The sequence below is a fragment of the Nicotiana sylvestris genome, chromosome 5 (assembly GCF_000393655.2).
Source record: "Nicotiana sylvestris chromosome 5, ASM39365v2, whole genome shotgun sequence".
NCBI lineage: Eukaryota > Viridiplantae > Streptophyta > Magnoliopsida > Solanales > Solanaceae > Nicotiana > Nicotiana sylvestris.
This window is the reverse complement of record NC_091061.1, coordinates 28,609,954-28,628,413: the sequence shown is the minus strand read 5'-3', so window position 1 is coordinate 28,628,413 and position 18,460 is coordinate 28,609,954. Positions and strand designations below refer to the sequence as shown.

General features: G+C 37.6%; 1 long non-coding RNA gene across 4 annotated transcripts; it reads left to right on the top strand.

Annotated features, from left to right (window-relative positions):
- The first annotated feature begins 3,083 nt into the window (after positions 1–3,083).
- Positions 3,084–15,280, top strand: LOC104228066 (uncharacterized). 4 transcript variants are annotated; one of them, XR_711242.2, is made up of 5 exons: positions 3,084–3,256; positions 3,864–3,929; positions 4,519–4,657; positions 4,753–4,911; positions 15,010–15,280. It is a non-coding gene; the product is annotated as an uncharacterized lncRNA (long non-coding RNA). The 4 variants fall into 4 exon arrangements; XR_711241.2 differs by having other exon boundaries at positions 14,714–15,280; XR_711240.2 differs by having other exon boundaries at positions 14,708–15,280.
- The last annotated feature ends 3,180 nt before the right edge of the window (positions 15,281–18,460 follow it).

The window sequence follows — 18,460 nt, the reverse complement described above, 5'->3', positions numbered from 1 at the left end:
CATGGGATCAGACATGAAAAGACAGTTCCTGGAACCCCACAGCACAATGGCGTAGCCGAGAGGATGAACCGCACCATTGTGGAGAAGGTGAGAAGCATGCTCAGAATGGCTAAACTGCCTAAGTCATTCTGGGGTGAAGCAGTTCAGACAGCCTGTTACCTGATCAATAGGAGTCCATCAGTTCCGTTGGCGTTTGAAATCCCAGAGAGAGTCTGGACCAACAAGGAGGTGTCCTACTCGCATCTGAAGGTGTTCGGTTGCAGAGCTTTTGCACATGTACCAAAAGAGCAGAGAACAAAGCTGGATGATAAATCTATTCCCTGCATATTTATCGGATATGGAGATGAAGAGTTCGGGTACAGACTGTGGGATCCTGTAAAGAAGAAGGTCATCAGAAGTAGAGATGTAGTCTTCCGAGAAAGTGAAGTTGGAACTGCTGCTGATATGTCAGAAAAGGCGAAGAATGGTATAATTCCTAACTTTGTTACTATTCCTTCTACTTCTAACAATCCCACAAGTGCAGAAAGTACGACCGACGAGGTTGCCGAGCAGGGGGAGCAACCTGGTGAGGTTATTGAGCAGGGGGAGCAACTTGATGAAGGTGTCGAGGAAGTGGAGCACCCCACTCAGGGAGAAGAACAACCTCAACCTCTGAGGAGATCAGAGAGGCCAAGGGTAGAGTCACGCAGGTACCCTTCCACAGAGTATGTCCTCATCAGTGATGAGGGGGAGCCAGAAAGTCTTAAGGAGGTGTTGTCCCATCCAGAAAAGAACCAGTGGATGAAAGCTATGCAAGAAGAGATGGAATCTCTCCAGAAAAATGGCACATACAAGCTGGTTGAACTTCCAAAGGGTAAAAGACCACTCAAATGCAAATGGGTCTTTAAACTCAAGAAAGATGGAGATGGCAAGCTGGTCAGATACAAAGCTCGATTGGTGGTTAAAGGCTTCGAACAGAAGAAAGGTATTGATTTTGACGAAATTTTCTCCCCCGTTGTTAAAATGACTTCTATTCGAACAATTTTGAGCTTAGCAGCTAGCCTAGATCTTGAAGTGGAGCAGTTGGATGTGAAAACTGCATTTCTTCATGGAGATTTGGAAGAGGAGATTTATATGGAGCAACCAGAAGGATTTGAAGTAGCTGGAAAGAAACACATGGTGTGCAAATTGAATAAGAGTCTTTATGGATTGAAGCAGGCACCAAGGCAGTGGTACATGAAGTTTGATTCATTCATGAAAAGTCAAACATACCTAAAGACCTATTCTGATCCATGTGTATACTTCAAAAGATTTTCTGAGAATAACTTTATTATATTGTTGTTGTATGTGGATGACATGTTAATTGTAGGAAAAGACAAGGGGTTGATAGCAAAGTTGAAAGGAGATCTGTCCAAGTCATTTGATATGAAGGACTTGGGCCCAGCACAACAAATTCTAGGGATGAAGATAGTTCGAGAGAGAACAAGTAGAAAGTTGTGGCTATCTCAGGAGAAGTACATTGAACGTGTACTAGAACGCTTCAACATGAAGAATGCTAAGCCAGTCAGCACACCTCTTGCTGGTCATCTAAAGTTGAGTAAGAAGATGTGTCCTACAACAGTGGAGGAGAAAGGGAACATGGCTAAAGTTCCTTATGCTTCAGCAGTCGGAAGCTTGATGTATGCAATGGTATGTACTAGACCTGATATTGCTCACGCAGTTGGTGTTGTCAGCAGGTTTCTTGAAAATCCTGGAAAGGAACATTGGGAAGCAGTCAAGTGGATACTCAGGTACCTGAGAGGTACCACGGGAGATTGTTTGTGCTTTGGAGGATCTGATCCAATCTTGAAGGGCTATACAGATGCTGATATGGCAGGTGACATTGACAACAGAAAATCTACTACTGGATATTTATTTACATTTTCAGGGGGAGCTATATCATGGCAGTCTAAGTTGCAGAAGTGCGTTGCACTTTCAACAACTGAAGCAGAGTACATTGCCGCTACAGAAACTGGCAAGGAGATGATATGGCTCAAGCGATTCCTTCAAGAGCTTGGATTGCATCAGAAGGAGTATGTCGTCTATTGTGACAGTCAAAGTGCAATAGACCTTAGCAAGAACTCTATGTACCATGCAAGGACCAAACACATTGATGTGAGATATCATTGGATTCGAGAAATGGTAGATGATGAATCTCTAAAAGTCTTGAAGATTTCTACAAGTGAGAATCCCGCAGATATGCTGACCAAGGTGGTACCAAGGAACAAGTTCGAGCTATGCAAAGAACTTGTCGGCATGCACTCAAACTAGAAGACAGTGCTACCTCCTCTAGATGAATGAGACTGGAGGGGGAGATTGATGATGTCCATCTCATTGAAGAAGTATTAGGCATGTGCCTAATAAGAGTTTTCTTTGGTTTGGTAGCCAACCTTGTTGACTTGGTTTGGTTGGTAGCCAACCTTGTTGAATTAGTTTGGTTTGGTAGCCAACCTTGTTGAATTTCTTTGGTTTGGTAGCCAACTTTGTTGAATTGTGAAAAGTGTGTGTAAATTGTCAAATATTGTAGGCTTTAGAGGGTGAAGCTTTGGCTATAAAAGGAGAGCTTCAACTCTCATTTCTACACACCAACAAAGAGAGAAAGAAAGAGTAAGGTTTCACAGACAAGGTATAAGAAAATAGTCTGTGAGGAAAATAGAGAGTGAGCGATATTGTAGTGAGGTGGGAATATCAAAAGAGGGTTATTTCTTTTGAGTGTTGTAGTGGTCTTTGGAGTATTTACCTCCGACCTACAAAGTTGTAAAATTCCTTACTATAGTGATATCAGTTGCTCCTCTCGGGGTCGTGGTTTTTTCCCTTATTCAGAAGGGTTTTCCACGTAAAAATTTTGGTGTCATTGTTACTCTTTTATTCTTGTTAATTACCGTATCTCGGTGCTACATTATTATTCCGCTTTATTACCGTGAATATTATTTTGGTAAGGGGTTTATTGCCAACAGTAAGAATATCAACTGTTAATACTCTAGGAACGTCTATCAATGAGACAGAGATGTTTTGAAATAGACACATATTCGATTACTATAAAATTAACAACAATTCTCCCCCCTTTCCTTGTCACACAAAAACTTGGACTCAACAAAGTTCTTTGATACATCATGCCAAACATTTACATTCCTCTCACATACATTAAATTCTCAATTACGGAAGATCTCATATTCACTGCCAATTGGACGGTCACTGTTCTCCGCTAATCACTCTCCTCGCTCCTCTTTTGATAGATGTAATCTTCCTCTCCATCTCTCTGTAATTTTTGCTCACTTTGCTTTTACAGCTTTGCTCTGTTTCCCGTACTCTTTTTTGTTTAAAGCAGTTTGGTTGGTGTAGTTTTTAAAATAATTGATTGTTTATTTATATATAGGTGCTGAATATACTCCACTGTGCTTGCGGTGTGAAATTGGCCTAAAGTTTCTTTAAAATATGATAGTGACTGAATTTTTTAGCTGTATTGCTGTGTGAATTTACTTTGTTTTTACAGTTTTACTCTGTTCACAGTATTTTTGTTTTTGGGTTTAAAATAGCTTAACCCTGTGATTGTGTGAAAATTGATTTAAATTTCTCTAAAATGCCATGGTGCCAAATTTAATCCATTGACTTGCTCAATTAATCACTTATTTTATAGTTTTACTCTTTTTGTTCAAAGGTGCTTTGCTGGATGGAGTTCCCAAAAAAAAATAAAAATTGATCCTTGGATGAATATTGCTGAGTTTAATAATATGATGCTACTGTGGTGTAAACTTTACCTAAATTCTCTCTTTAAATGCGAAAGATAATCAAAATTGTCCATCTTTGTTGGATCGAATTTTATTACTTTGCTTCGTCTTTGGTAGTCGAAAGAGCAGGAAATGAATGTTCCTAGTTGCGGCTTCCTACTAAGAGACCTCGGCCTATAGAAGGTAACTCACCTACTTTTACAATATGCACACAAGCTTTCTCTCTCACACACACTTATATTGAGTAATAATGTATGTGTTTGTCTCATTTATTTTTTGGTACTCCCTCCATTTAAATTTAGATGTAGTTTGACTTGACACGAAATTTAAGAAAAAAAAGATTTTTGAAACATGTGGTCATAAAATCTTAAGGGACAAAAGTTTTGTGGGGTCATGATATTTGTGTGGCTATAAAAGCTTCTCATTAAGGATAAAGTATGAAAAGTTTAAAGTTAAATTGTTTCCAACTATAGAAGCATATCATTCTTTTTGGAACAGATTAATAAGAAAAGTATGTGATTTAAATTGAAACAGTTTCCTTACTCCACTAGTTTAATATATCTATCTTTACGTCAATTGAATTGTAGTATGTGCAATTTGCACATTACCAATATTAGAATGAAATGGACCCGAATTAAGCAAAATATGTAGAGGATTCATACCAACGACTCCAGCAAGTTTGGGATTGAGTAGTTGGTTGCTTGACTGATATTGTATCTTTTCTCTATCTTTCCTAAATTTTGCACGCTTTAATTTTTGGCGGTTGCACCAGCGGGCACAGCAAGTGTGGTTGATGTACAGGCGGTGGATGATCCTGTGTCAGTCCGGTTCACATGGACTATCAAGAAATTTTCAAGGTTGAAGGTGAAGAAGTGGTACTCTGATGTTTTTAATGTAGGAGGATATAAATGGTAATTTCTTTCAACATCCCCCTTTTTAGTGGATTGCGACAAAATTTAATGGGGATATGATATTGATGTACTATATGGTGCATTGTGGCTGGCAGGAGGATATTGATATTCCCAAAAGGGAACACTGTAGACTGTTTATCAATCTACTTAGATGTGGCAGATTCTGCAAAGCTTGCCTTCCGGGTGGAGTAAATATGCTCAGTTTAGCTTAGCTGTTCACAATCAACTTCAGAACAAGTTCACAGTGAGAAAAGGTCAGAGATCTCACTTGTGTATAAAAGATATGAATTTTGTGCATGAATTAATAAAATGAGGGAACATCTATTGGTTTTCTAACAACTGCATGTTTTAAGCCATTTGAATAAGGTTTTGTTGCGTTAGATTTTTTCTGTTTTTCGTCATAGGCCATTGGATTGACTTAAAAAGAGTGGCTTTTCAGCGGAAATAGCTTTTAAGGCAAAAAACAAAAAGTTGGGGTTGCCCGATATATTACTTTTGGCTTGTTTTAAGCAGTTTTAAATTTATGTTAAGCACTTTTTAACTTTGCCAAATACCAAGAAAAACTAAAAAGAACTTAAAACCTGATTTGACCAGCTTAAAAGCGAATCCAAACACCCTCGTAGTCAGCTGTGGAGAGTAATCATCAAACTTTCGACTTTTCTGGATAGCTTATTTCAGGAAGTATTCTGTGCGTATGTTTGATTTTTCTTTCATCCGTAAGGAACTAATTAATAAATGAACTTCCACCCATGTATTATCGTTTTGAGATTTGACTGTTAATAATAAAACACGCCATCTAGGTTTTCATTGGGCTGTTGATTTTCATTAGTGCTCCAACAATGATGTGGATTCATAAATGTTTTATTGCTCAATTCTTCTGCCAACATGCTTCAACATTGTGATGCTAATTCTCCATGAGTTCCTTTTGCTTGTTTTGCTGAAAGCCATATTGGGATCACCTTTATCATTATTTTTTAACCTGTAGTATTGTCTAAAAGGCCTCTTTAATACTGGTATGTCTAATTGATTCTGGAAAGATCTGTCCATTAAATTGAATCTTGTCGGCCTGTACGAGTCATCTTTTTCCCGGTAAGGTAACTTTTTTTAAAAATTAATGTGGGAAAAACTAGTTAAAAAATATGGAAAAAGCTCCCGTGTACCAGACGTATACCAATAAGTAGAGAACCTACAGAATAGTATGTTCCTGAAAATGTTACCCAATCTTCTATACGCAAGAACTTTATGTGTGCACCAAAAGCTAACTAATAATAAGAGGCTATTCCTCAAATGTACAAAAATCATCCTCTAACCCCTCAAAGGCCGTGCCCATCTTGGACAAAACCTTAGAAAAACCTCAAAGACTCTGTACCAGTCATATGTTGAGCTTTTATAGACAACATCTTCTAATGTACTTATATATATATTTTCTTAGAGATAATAACATAAATGGTCCCTTATGTTCGAGTGTAGATCTAAAGACGTCTATTAAATATACCACTGAACATATTTAGTTCTTTAAGTTTAGCAAAAGTGAGCACTTTTTGTGTTTTTTAAGTTTAATCATGACACCATTAGTTTACTGGAATGGAAATCTCACCATGCATCTAGGAGCCATTGTGAAGCAGTGAAAAAGGCACAGAGACAGAATTAATGCTGAGCTTTCTACTTTTATAACTAATCCATAAAGAATAATATATTCATGAAGTAGAAGTTGAGCAGTCAAATGAGAAAGAACACAAAGGCTCCACAAGTAGCAGGAGGGATAGTATATTCCTCTAAAGGCTTCTGTTTGCTGCGACGGTGGGCCTGAATTATCCTCGGAGCCTTGCCGGCGTTTAAGGAGCTGAACCTATTCACTATTGATATGCTGATATAACCAGTTTGGGCTGCAGAAGTAAGGTTGTTTTTCTGCTTTGTCCCGGCGATACGGTGGAATATAATACTATTTTTTTATGAATTCGCTGAGTCTCTCATATATGGTAGTCCCATGTAGGATATCTACATCTCCTTCTGCATCCAACTTACGGATTAAAGCAAGAGACTATTCTTCTTGCCTGCTCAGTTTTCTTAGTTCTTTTTCCCCCCTTAAATTTCAAAATCTGTAGCCACCGGATTGGTTTGCCTGATGGCTTTCTTTGTTTTCTTCCCTTACGGGAGGGACTTCGGGAAAGTGAGGATAGTCCCACTGCCTTTTTGTCTTGGTATAATGTGTTAGGCAGCTATTATCTCTAGTCTTTCACTAGAATAGTAAGCTTCTCGCGCTCAAGGGTGTGGCTAGTGGTCAATGAAGTACGGTTAAGAACCAATTTAATGAAAGAGAGAGGGACTGGGGTTTCACATCATTCATGCTTCTTAGTGAGCTATGTCATCCTGGAAAAGGTTATATTATGGATGATACTGTCATAATTGAAGCTGATGTTACTGTGCGCAAAGCCAATTGATCACTGAAGGTTTTAAGTAAGGATCTACGCATCACCAATGTAGAGGATTCATTCCTCCAGTATATTCTAGTTTTTGAAATTCACTGTCATAGCGTAGTAGCTATATAGATGTTAATCCAAAGTCAGTTGAAAACAAACTGTTGAAAGTACTTCGACAGCCTTTTTGAGCATTGGGATATCTGGCTAGCATTCCCCTTAGTAATTACTAGCTAATGTAAATATTCCTAGCTAAGTCTCCGCGTCACTTGTATATTGGTGACACTTTGTTTTGTTTTATTTTACATGGTTATGTTTGACTTGACGCATAATTTAAGAAAAAAAGGAATACTTTTATCTTACATCTTGTGGTCTTATTATTAAGGATAGAATTGAAATTTAAGTAAAAAACATTCTAAATATTGAAAGATGTGCAATTCTTTTTATTAGTACAAATTAAAAATGATAAATTGACATAAAGTGGAACTAATGAGGTATGATATAAAAATATTCATGGTAATATTTGGTTTCAGTAAAATCTTCTTTTCAGTTTCCCTCGTCCAGAGTTATCTCTTACATGTATTTTTGTCACTCCTTGAATCTAATTGCAAGTACAAGTATTTTAACATTCCTAGGAATCTCAAAACTCTAACGCCAAAACATTCGTTTTCGAAGATGAAATGAAAGTGAAATTCTTAATTAACCAACGGTAATACATAGAAGAGTTGATATATATATATATATATATATATATATATATATATATATATATATATATATATATATATAAGAAAAAGAATTGAAAACCAATTGTATAAGAATAAAATAGAGCAAAACGACAAAACCAAATGAGTAAAAGCATTTCCAATCGCTTTGTAGTTTTACAAGGACAGTGTTCATAAATAATATTTACTGTTGCAACTAATTTTTATGATAACTATACTTGGTGACTGTTGGCATGTTCAAACTACTGTAGACGGAAAATGAGGGAGAAAACAAAAAAGTGAGAAATAAATAAATTTACTGATCTAAAAGAAATGCCACGTAAACATCATTTTTTTTTACTTCCTAATGAATTGTTTTACTGATTTGCTAATCGTGAATTTTCAATCTTCTCAGGAGATACGCAGAGAAACTTGAAAATAAAACATTTACAAAGTCTTTAAATTTTAAAAAGTAAAATGCTAATACGACAGCAACAATTGATTTATGCCGTAAATAATTTAGGGAAAAAGGTCATTATTATCCCTGTACTATTGTAAGAAATCATTTAACTCACCCATGTTTCGAGTTTAGTTTCTCATGCTGCTATGATCTAATTAAATTTCGTGTCATAATCGATGTAGCTTTCGTTTTAGATAAATGTTCTACTTCGTTGTATTGCTCCTAGGAAAAAAGACATCATTATTCACTCTCAGTGCAATAATCGTTATACGTAGGGATGATAAAATTAAAAATAGCATGAGCTAGCCAGTTTTCGGACTGACAATCGAAAAATAGTCAGTGTTGTATATGGCAAAATATGTTAATATTAAATACTCGCAACATCTCACTACACTAACACTCAGGGAATCCACATCAAATTCCTCCCAAATCCCCTGACAAAATTTCACCAACAATCAATCCTACTCACTCTTACAAAGATAAACTAATTCAAGGGGAAATCTTTACCATTGCCTCCCAATCAATACCAAGATTCCCATCAACTACTATGGATATCCAATCAACTGATTTGGAAGCCACTGCCTTGGAGGTTTTGTCCCAAAACATGAAGCACATCATACTAACTGAGGATGATAGAGAAAGAATGTACAATCTTTGAAAGTACTCACTCATCATCAAACTCATAGGCAAACGGCTAGTTCACCGTTACTTAAAGAGGAAAACCCAAAAACTATGGAAGGTAGATGAAAACTACCCTCTAATATATCTAGGGGAAGATTACTGCACGATCAAATTGACCAAAAAGGAAAGCATGACTAGAATACTACATGATGGACCTTGGTTCATCAATGGCTTTTTCCTATCAGTGCAAAAATGGGTGCCTAATTTTGTAGCCACAAATGCATACCAAAATTATACCACCGTTTGGATAAGATTACCACAACTCCTCACAGAATTTTATGATGGCATAATCCTAACAAAAATTGGAAACTGCAATGGTAAACTGCTAAAAGTGGATGCATGCACATCAACCACATTAAGGGGAAGATATGCGAGACTTTGTGTGGAATTGCCGCTGGATCAGCCAGTACAAAATTTTATCATGATTGGCCACCACAAACAACCTATACTCTATGAAGGAGAAGGTTTTTTGTGCAAAGTCTGTGGAAGGCTGGGGCACTCAAGCAGAATCTGCCCCTATACGATTCTAACAAGCGGCCATAATAAAGGTCCATTACCAAAGGAGGCACCACAACCTAAGGAAGAAACTACACATGAGTGGATGACAGTCTCTTTCCCCAGGAAAAACAAATCAAAGACAGCCAATCAGTCCATGGACAAAGCGAGTTCTTCTGTTGCACCAGGTATTAAAGTTCGCATGTATGATGCCTTGTCAGGTAAGTATTTAAATACTCAACCTATGAGCTATGTTAATAAGCAATTGCTCACTAACCCTAATGCAGCTTACCCTACTGTCCAAAGTGACCAATGTGATGTTGAAACATCAGTAGTAAATGAACTCGCTGGAAAACCACCCAATGGTAAGGAAGGTGGTTTATCCAATAACCCTCTGGAGCACATAGTTTTGGAAAAATCAATAAAAAATTTAAATCAAAACTCCCCTAATTTGCATGGCAAGATAAAGGGTAACACTACATGTGTCCAAAACATGTCTCACCTGCTAAGTCCAATAATCTCCTAAATCTCTTGTCCAACAAAATGGATTTGGACTTAACTCCCTCACTAACCAATAAGAAACTCCAAAAAATCATTAACTCTAGTAAAAATAATTACCCCTCTAATATTAACAACCAATTAAAAAACAAAGGTAAATCTACTCGCACTCACCATGCAAAATCCCTCCCGTATACCAACTCATCCATGCAACACATGGACATAGAGGATAGCCAAGTGGAGAAGGACATATCCATGCAAGATTTGGATATAAACCACATGCAATCCCTCTCAATTCCTACAAAAGTAGAGCAAAATATTGCAAAATCTACTACTCCAATAGATTTTATCCCTCCTATATTACCCGAGCATACTAACAATGCCAAGACCTCCACTTACCTTGAGAAGGATATATCGGTTGATCCAACTAATTCATCTCTCAAGGAACCAAAGGATGAACAACCTACCACCACTTCCTCCTTAATTTCCCCCAAATCCAGTAATATATGCCCAACCCTCGAGTCCACCCAACCAGGTACCTCAATCATGGGTGGAGTTGGGTCTCGAAGGGCATGCAATCTCCTTCAATATGGAAATCAACGGTCAGGAGTCAATCCTAATAATTCAAATCACATACTTCCTTGCACAACTAATCTTAGAAGGGATGAGCCTAGTAATGAACAACTATATTAATCAAATGTGGATGAGCAATATTCTCCAACCTCTAGCACCCTCCTTGAACCAAAATCTAGTACACACCATGCAACAAATGTGGAACATACCTCACAACTCCAACCAACAGCTCCCACAGAATCCACCAATCAACCTCCCCTACTTTGTACCGGAGGACATGATGCTTCTAAACCCCTTCTTCACACAGTGGACTCCACAGCACATGCAAGACCAACAACAAGGTCCACAACCAGATCCAATGGAAGATCAAGCACCAGTACAAAACATGCAGAACCAGGAAGGACTTCAAGAGGAAGAAGAGGATGACTTGGCCCACTTGGGGGAGCCAGTAGTAGCTTTTTCAAACCTAAGCGAGGTAAAAATACTCATCTTCAAGGATATACTAGAAAGGAAGTCTATCTTCAGCTGTCCGACGACACTTTACAAGTGCTCCTGGGACATCCGTCCTCCACACAACCCCATGGTGGGAAAACATGTGGTGATATTGGTTCCTTCCATAAGGAGGAACCCAAACAACATACCAATCAATAATTATCCCATGTATCAACCAAATAATATCATAATTTGGAACGTGAGAGGAACAAACAATGCAAAATTTAGGAGACACTTTCGTGAGCTTATGGATACCCATAGGCCATGCCTAGTTGCTTTGTTGGAAACAAAAATGGAGAGTCATGTTTCAATCTTAGAAGATTTTCACTTCACTGAGATGGTTGAGGTTCCTGCTGTTTGGACAAGTTGGAGGTTTGGGAATCCTATGGAACCATGATGTGATGACGGTTAGCAACTTTACTAAGAATGGCGAAACAATTCATGCAATGATAGAGGTAAAACATAAAAACCTTACTTGGTTATTTTCTACTGTTTATGCTAGTAATGGTATAGCTACTAGGAAGTTGTTATGTGATAATCTTAAAGACACATTTGATAGGTATAATGGACCATGGTTAATCGTGGGGATTTTAATGAAGTGATAGACTCGGAGGATAAATTTAGGGGCAGGTTTATCAACCAAAAAAGGACTAAGTCCCTAATAAATTGTCTCAACTATTGTAATTTAGTAGACCTTGGGTTTAAGGGGTGTAAATACACATAGTTCAACCATCATAGAAAAAAAAGGGGCATAATAATGTAGAGACTAGATAGGGTATACTCCAATTTTGAGTGGTTACAAGAGTTCACAAATGTTACTGTAACACACCTTCCTAAATTACACTCGGACCATAACCTATTTTGGTTAATCTTGATAATAAAATTAATAATAACCATGATAGGCCATTTAGACTTGAAACCTTCTGGTGCTCTCATCTTGATTTCCCTAGAGTTGTGTCTGATAGTTGGGTGAACAGGAATATAATTGAAGGGATGGAGTCATTCCATAAAAAGGTATTGGAATGGAAACAAATTACCTTTGGGAATATTTTTGCCAGGAAAAAGAAAACTTTAAAACGTATTAATAGTATACAAAGCTCTCCTAGTTACCAAACTAGTCAACACCTTAGAGACCTAGAAGTAAATCTTATTGAAGAATATGACACAATCCTTAAGTTAGAAGAGGACTACTGAAAATTACGTTCTAGGGTCAATTGGTTAAACGAAGGGGATGCAAATACAAAATTCTTCCATATCCAAGCCACTAACCGTAGACGGAGGAATAATATTGTCTTTTTTAAAGATAAATCCGAAAATTGGATAGAAAATCAATCTGCCCTAATTACATATGTTTCAATCACTTCCAGAGTATCTTTACTATGTCTCATGATAATACTAACTAAAAAGCCATAAAATCAGATAACACTACCTACAAAAAAGTTGACCTATCCAGCCTTGATAGTAAACTAAAAAATCATGAGATTAGAAAAGCTATTTTCTCCTTCAAACCACACAAGGCACCTGGACCGGATGGTCTACACCCCTTTTTCTTCAAGAAATTCTGGCCAATTCTAGGCAGTAAGGTTATAAATCTATGCCAAAAAATCTTTGACACAAGGGTTATGCCTCCTGAAATTAACAAAACATACTTATGCTTGATCCCTAAATTCCTTAATGCAAATCAATTAAATTTTTTTAGGCCAATCAGCCTATGCAGCACTTTGTACAAGGTGGCCACTAAAGTCATTGTTAACCGCATCAAGTACTTCCTAAAACATCTTATTAACAACCAACAAGGTAGCTTTATTAAAAATAGGTGAGCTTGTGACAATGCTATTATTATTCAAGAGGTGTTAAAACAGTTTAACACTCAGAAAGAAAAGGAAAATTGCATACTCAAGTTGACCTAGAAAAGGCTTTTGACAAATTAGAGTGGTCATATGTTTACAGAACTCTTAAATTTTTCAACTTTCCTCCAAATATATCTTCCCTAATCCTTAATTGTATATCAACTAGTATAATATCCATTTTAGTAAATGGCAATAAAACGGAGAAATTCTATCCCTCTAGGGGAATTAGACAAGGTGACCCAATGTCCCCTTATCTTTTCATCTTATGCATGGACATGTTATCAAAAAATATTGAACATCAAGTTGATATTCATAATTGGGAACCCATTAGGCTAAACAAAAGATGTCCACCACTATCCCATTTGTTCTTTGCAGATGATCTAACCTTAATGGGTCGTGCAAACAATAACACTATCACAAATATGTAGAAAAGCATGGAAAGTTTCTGTTGCCTTTCCGGGCTAAATATCAACAAAGATAAATCTAAATTATTAGTGTCAAAGTCTTGCACTAAGGAAAATATCACAATGACCACAAACACCTTTGACATAAAAGTTAGCAAATCATTTGGTACTTACCTAGGTTTTCCCATGCTACAACACCACCCTAGGCATAAAGACTATCAAACCGTAATTAATAAAATGCGGGCAAGGTTAAATAACTGGAATGCTAAGTGGATGAGCATGGCGGGAAGGTGCACTTTAATAACTTCTACTCTCAACACAATCCCAAATCACTTATTGTAATTATCTCTACTTCCCAGTAAAACCCTGAAGGAAATTGACAAGATCCAGAGAGATTTCCTAAGGGGAACTACTAGAGAAAAGAAAAAAATTCACCTAATTGGTTGGAATATAGTAACAAACCCAAAGGATGAGGGGGGCCTAGGGATTAAATAAGCAAAATCTAAAAATTTAGCCCTTCTGGCAAGCCTAGCATGGCATATTCTTAATAACCTGACATCCCTCTAGGCTCATGTTCTCATTAGCTTGTATGAGTATATTAATAGAACTGAGAGTTGCTCTAGTACTTGGAAAAGCCTATTAAAGGGCTAGACCATATTTAAACAAGGAATAAGGTGGCCAATAGACCAACACTCGAGCATGAATATTTGGGACACTAATTGGATCCCAAATTTCAACAACCTTAGAGATAATATAATTGGCCCCCTAACCTATAATGAAAATTGTTTAAAAATTAAAGACATCCGTAATAATGACGGATGGGACCTAACAAAAATTTCTTTTGAGTTTCCTCAAAGTATTATTACTACTGTCTATTCCTTAGTTATAACCTCCGACCCTACTCATATCAAGAACCTCATCTGGAGTATGAACCCTAGTGGGGTATTTACAACCACTTCTTGTTACAAACTAATTGATAAACAACTACCCTCAAATATAAAATTCAATTGCATATGGGGTACAAAATATCCAAGGAAAATCCAGTTCTTCCTATGGAAATGCTATCACTCATGTCTCCTTACTAGAGAATACCTTGGAAACATTGGTATTAATATCGACACTGATTGTCCCATATGCAAGAACATAAATGAATCCACAATACACATCTTCTAGGAATGCACGATGGCTCAGTCCCTTTGGCAAACCATGGGGGTGGCCTTAACCAATCAAATAAACAATGAACACTGGGTAGATTTTTTACGTACTAGGAATCCTAAAAAAACCAATAATTTCTTGACATGGTAAGAAATTTTTCCATTTGTATTATGGGTTATTTGGAAAAACAGAAATGAAAATAACGTGAACAATACAAGCAATCATATCAACACAACCAAGGCTATTAAACAAGAATTGGAATACCACTTGCTAACATCCAAGCCTACTACTAATAATATAAAACTCACGCTTAAAGTAAAGTGGCAGGCTCCTCCAAGGAATTGGTACAAGCTCAATATTGATGGAGCCTTCAACAATGGATGCTTACATGGAGGTATCGGTGGAATAATTTGCAACAACAAAGGCGAATGGATGCTGGGCTACTACGAGAAGTATCACACAACATCACCTATCCAGGAAGAACTCCAAGCACTACGACATGCACTTCAAAGAATTTTCAAGGAAAACATATTCCCAGTTGAAGTTGAAACAGATGCCACAGAGGTCTTACGCTTCCTTCATGATGATTATCCTACTTATAATGATTTAATTCATGAATGCAGGTGGTTAATGGAGAAGGCTACCAATCAAGGGGAGATCACAATGAAGCATAGCTTTCGCGAGGGGAACATGGTAGCACACCAGTTGGCAAAAGAAGCTCTAATGGCTCCTAATTATAATAAACCTTGTTATTTTGTCTTACCTCCTATCTTTGCAATGGATGCCTATTGCAAGGACCGGGATGGCCATATGTATGTTAGATCGTGTTTTATGAATGTGTGTATTAACCTAACTGCGTTAGGCAATGAATGTGCCTTAGAAGGCATTTCTCTAGTATGTACTAAAGACAATGCTACGGGTCTCTTACCCTAGCTTGCTATTGTTATTATTATTATTATTATTATTATTATTATTATTATTATTATTATTATTATTATTATTATTATTATTATTATTGATATAAGTATCTTTTCCCTTCAAAAAAAAATAGTACACGTTTGTCCTTCTTTTCACTTTACGTCCAAAACCCACCCTACCGTTAAAAAACTTGATGAGATTGCCCCTAACCTTAATGGATGCCCAATGTGGCAGCCGACTCACTCTATTTTTTTCATGTCAACTGCCAAGTCATCCTAGTCTCCACTCAACTTTTTCTCTTCTCTAAAAATTCCTCCAGCAATATTAACCTTCACGTACCGGCCCCCCTCTTCATCTCCCTTCTTCTCTTCTTCTTTTTCTTCATGTTTTATCATCCAAAAAGCAACCCTGTTCCACCAACAAGAAAATGGAACCGGTGAAACTATCCAGAAAAATCACAAGCTACCACCATTGACGAGCAAATTGTCACGACCCGGATTTCTCACCCTCGGGAGTCGTGATGGCACCTACTCGTGAAAGCTACACAAGCCGAGTATTATAGATTCACTAACCCTCTTACTTAGCCTTTTAAATAGTTTAAAACAACATGCGATCAACAGTGGAATATTAATAGTAATTAAAGACATGCGGAAGATGAAATATGATAACCTAGCCAAATACAAGTACGAAAAAATACAAAGTACATCTCTACCCAGAACTGGTGTCACAATATCACAGACCATCTACGAATACTACAAATAGTTGTCTGGAAAGAAAGATACAGTTTGTCTCCGAAGCAAATGAAAATGGAATATAAAGATAGAAGGGGACGCCTGCAGGACTACCTCAGGTCTCCTGATGGACTGAAGGTAGCAACCTCTCTCTATGATCCGTATGCTCCAGTATCGAGATCTGCACACAGTGCAGAGTATAGTATCAGCACAACCGACCTCATGTGCTGGTAAGTGTCGATCCTAACCTCAGCGAAGTAGTGACGAGGCTAGGACAAGACTACCAACTAAACCTGTGCAGTTAAAGCATATATATGGCAAGTAATAATAAAGGAAAGCTAGCAGTTAAAGATGGGAAGGGGACATGCTATGGGAGAATATCATTTACCGACAGTAACTCAGGAGAAAAGCATGAAGAACAATTCAAAGTTCGCAGCAGAAAGAATAAGGAAACAGTAACAAATCGATACCCACTTTTATCCTTTATTGTTGCAGCGCGCAACCCGATCCATATAATATTGTTGCGGCGTGCAACCCGATCCATATAATATTATTGCGACATGCAACCAATCCATATAATATTGTTGCGGCATGCAACCCGATCCATATAATATTGTTGCGGCGTGCAACCCGATCCATATAATATTTCAATGCCAATCACAAAAGAATCTCGACAAGGGAACAATAATATCCCGCAAGGGAATCGACAGTAAGAAGTAAATACGTCCCGTCAAGGGAATTAGCTATAACCAAACTTGTTCCAACATCTATCTTCACAAAAGAGACCTCAACTAGAACCAATACTCAACCATAAGCAATTTCCACGAGAATAATCATAATTCTTGCCCAACACAGAGAATCAACAACTTAGGCATTTGTAGTACGTATTAAGAACACAACGATTTCAATTTAAGACTCACGGGCATGCTTGACACCAATTTATATATACTCGTCACCATGCCTATATGTCGTACTCATCAAATAACACATAGCAAATAGGACTCAACTCTTAATCCTCAAGCTAAGGTTAGACCAAACACTTACCTCGATGCCACGAATAGAATTCAAGCCTCAACTACCGCTTTACCTCTTGTTTCAACCACCAACTCGCTTGTATCTAGCCACAATTTACTTAATGATATCAATAAATGCTAAATGAATCAACTCCAATGCATGAAAATAGGTTTTATAAAATTTTCCCCAAAAAGTCAAAAATTGACCCCGGGCCTGCTTGGTCCAAACTCGAAATTCAGACCAAAACCCGATTACCCATTCACCCCCGAGCCCGGATATATAATTGGTTTTGGAATCCAACCTCAATTCGAGGTCTAAATCCCCCAAATTTCAACATTCTTAGGTTTTACCCAAAATCCCCAATTCCCTATGAAAATCCTAGATTCTAGGATGAAATCTTGTTAAAAGAAGTTAAGGAGCAAAAAAAATAAGTTAGAAATTACTTACTAGTGTTTTGGAGAAGAAAGAGTGTTTGGAAAATCGCCTCTTACGTTTTAGGGTTTTTGAAAAGTGAAAAATAACTGAAAAGTCCGTTTAAATATATCCCTCTTAGACCCTCTCCGCGGACCGCACAAAAGTGACTGCGGCCACAGAGCTCCACCGCAGACCACAAGAAATCGAGTGCGGCCGCAAAGTCTCCTCCGCGGTCGCAAGAAATCACCGCGGGCCGCACAGGCTGGTTCAGAGACCTGCAACAGCTATGTTCTAAGTCTAAATCCACTCTGTGGCCTAACCAAAACTCACACGAGCCCTCGGTGCTCCAAACCAACCATGCACGCATATCCAAAAACATCATACGGACTTGCTCGTGCGATCAAATCATCAAAATAACATGGAAAGTTATGAATTAAACCGCAAAACTCATCATTTTCATCAAGAACACTTAAAGTTCATAACTCTTCAACCGTAGGTCCAAATCACGTCAAATAATCTCCATTTTTCACCAAATTTCACAGACGCATCTTAAATGTCATCTTGAACCTGTACCAGGCTCCAGAACCAAAAAACGGGCTCGATACGATGAATTTCAAATATAATCAAATTTCCAAATACTCTTATATTTTCAATAAAATAATTTCTTTCAAAAATTCATTTCTCGGGCTTGGGACCTCGGAATTCGATTCCGGGCATACGCCCAAGTCCCATATTTTCCTAGGGACCCTCCAGAACCGTCAAATCACAGGTACGGGTCCGTTTACCCAATATGTTGACCGAAGTCAACTTAAATTCAATTTTAAAGGCCAAATGAATATTTTCATCACATTTTCATATAAAAGCGTTCCGGATATATGCCCAAACCGTGCGCAAATCGATGTGAGGAAAAAGGAGGCTTCTAAGGCCTCGGGACACAAAATTTCTTTCTAAAACAAGTGATGACCTTTCGGGTCATCACACAAATATAATACGGTCT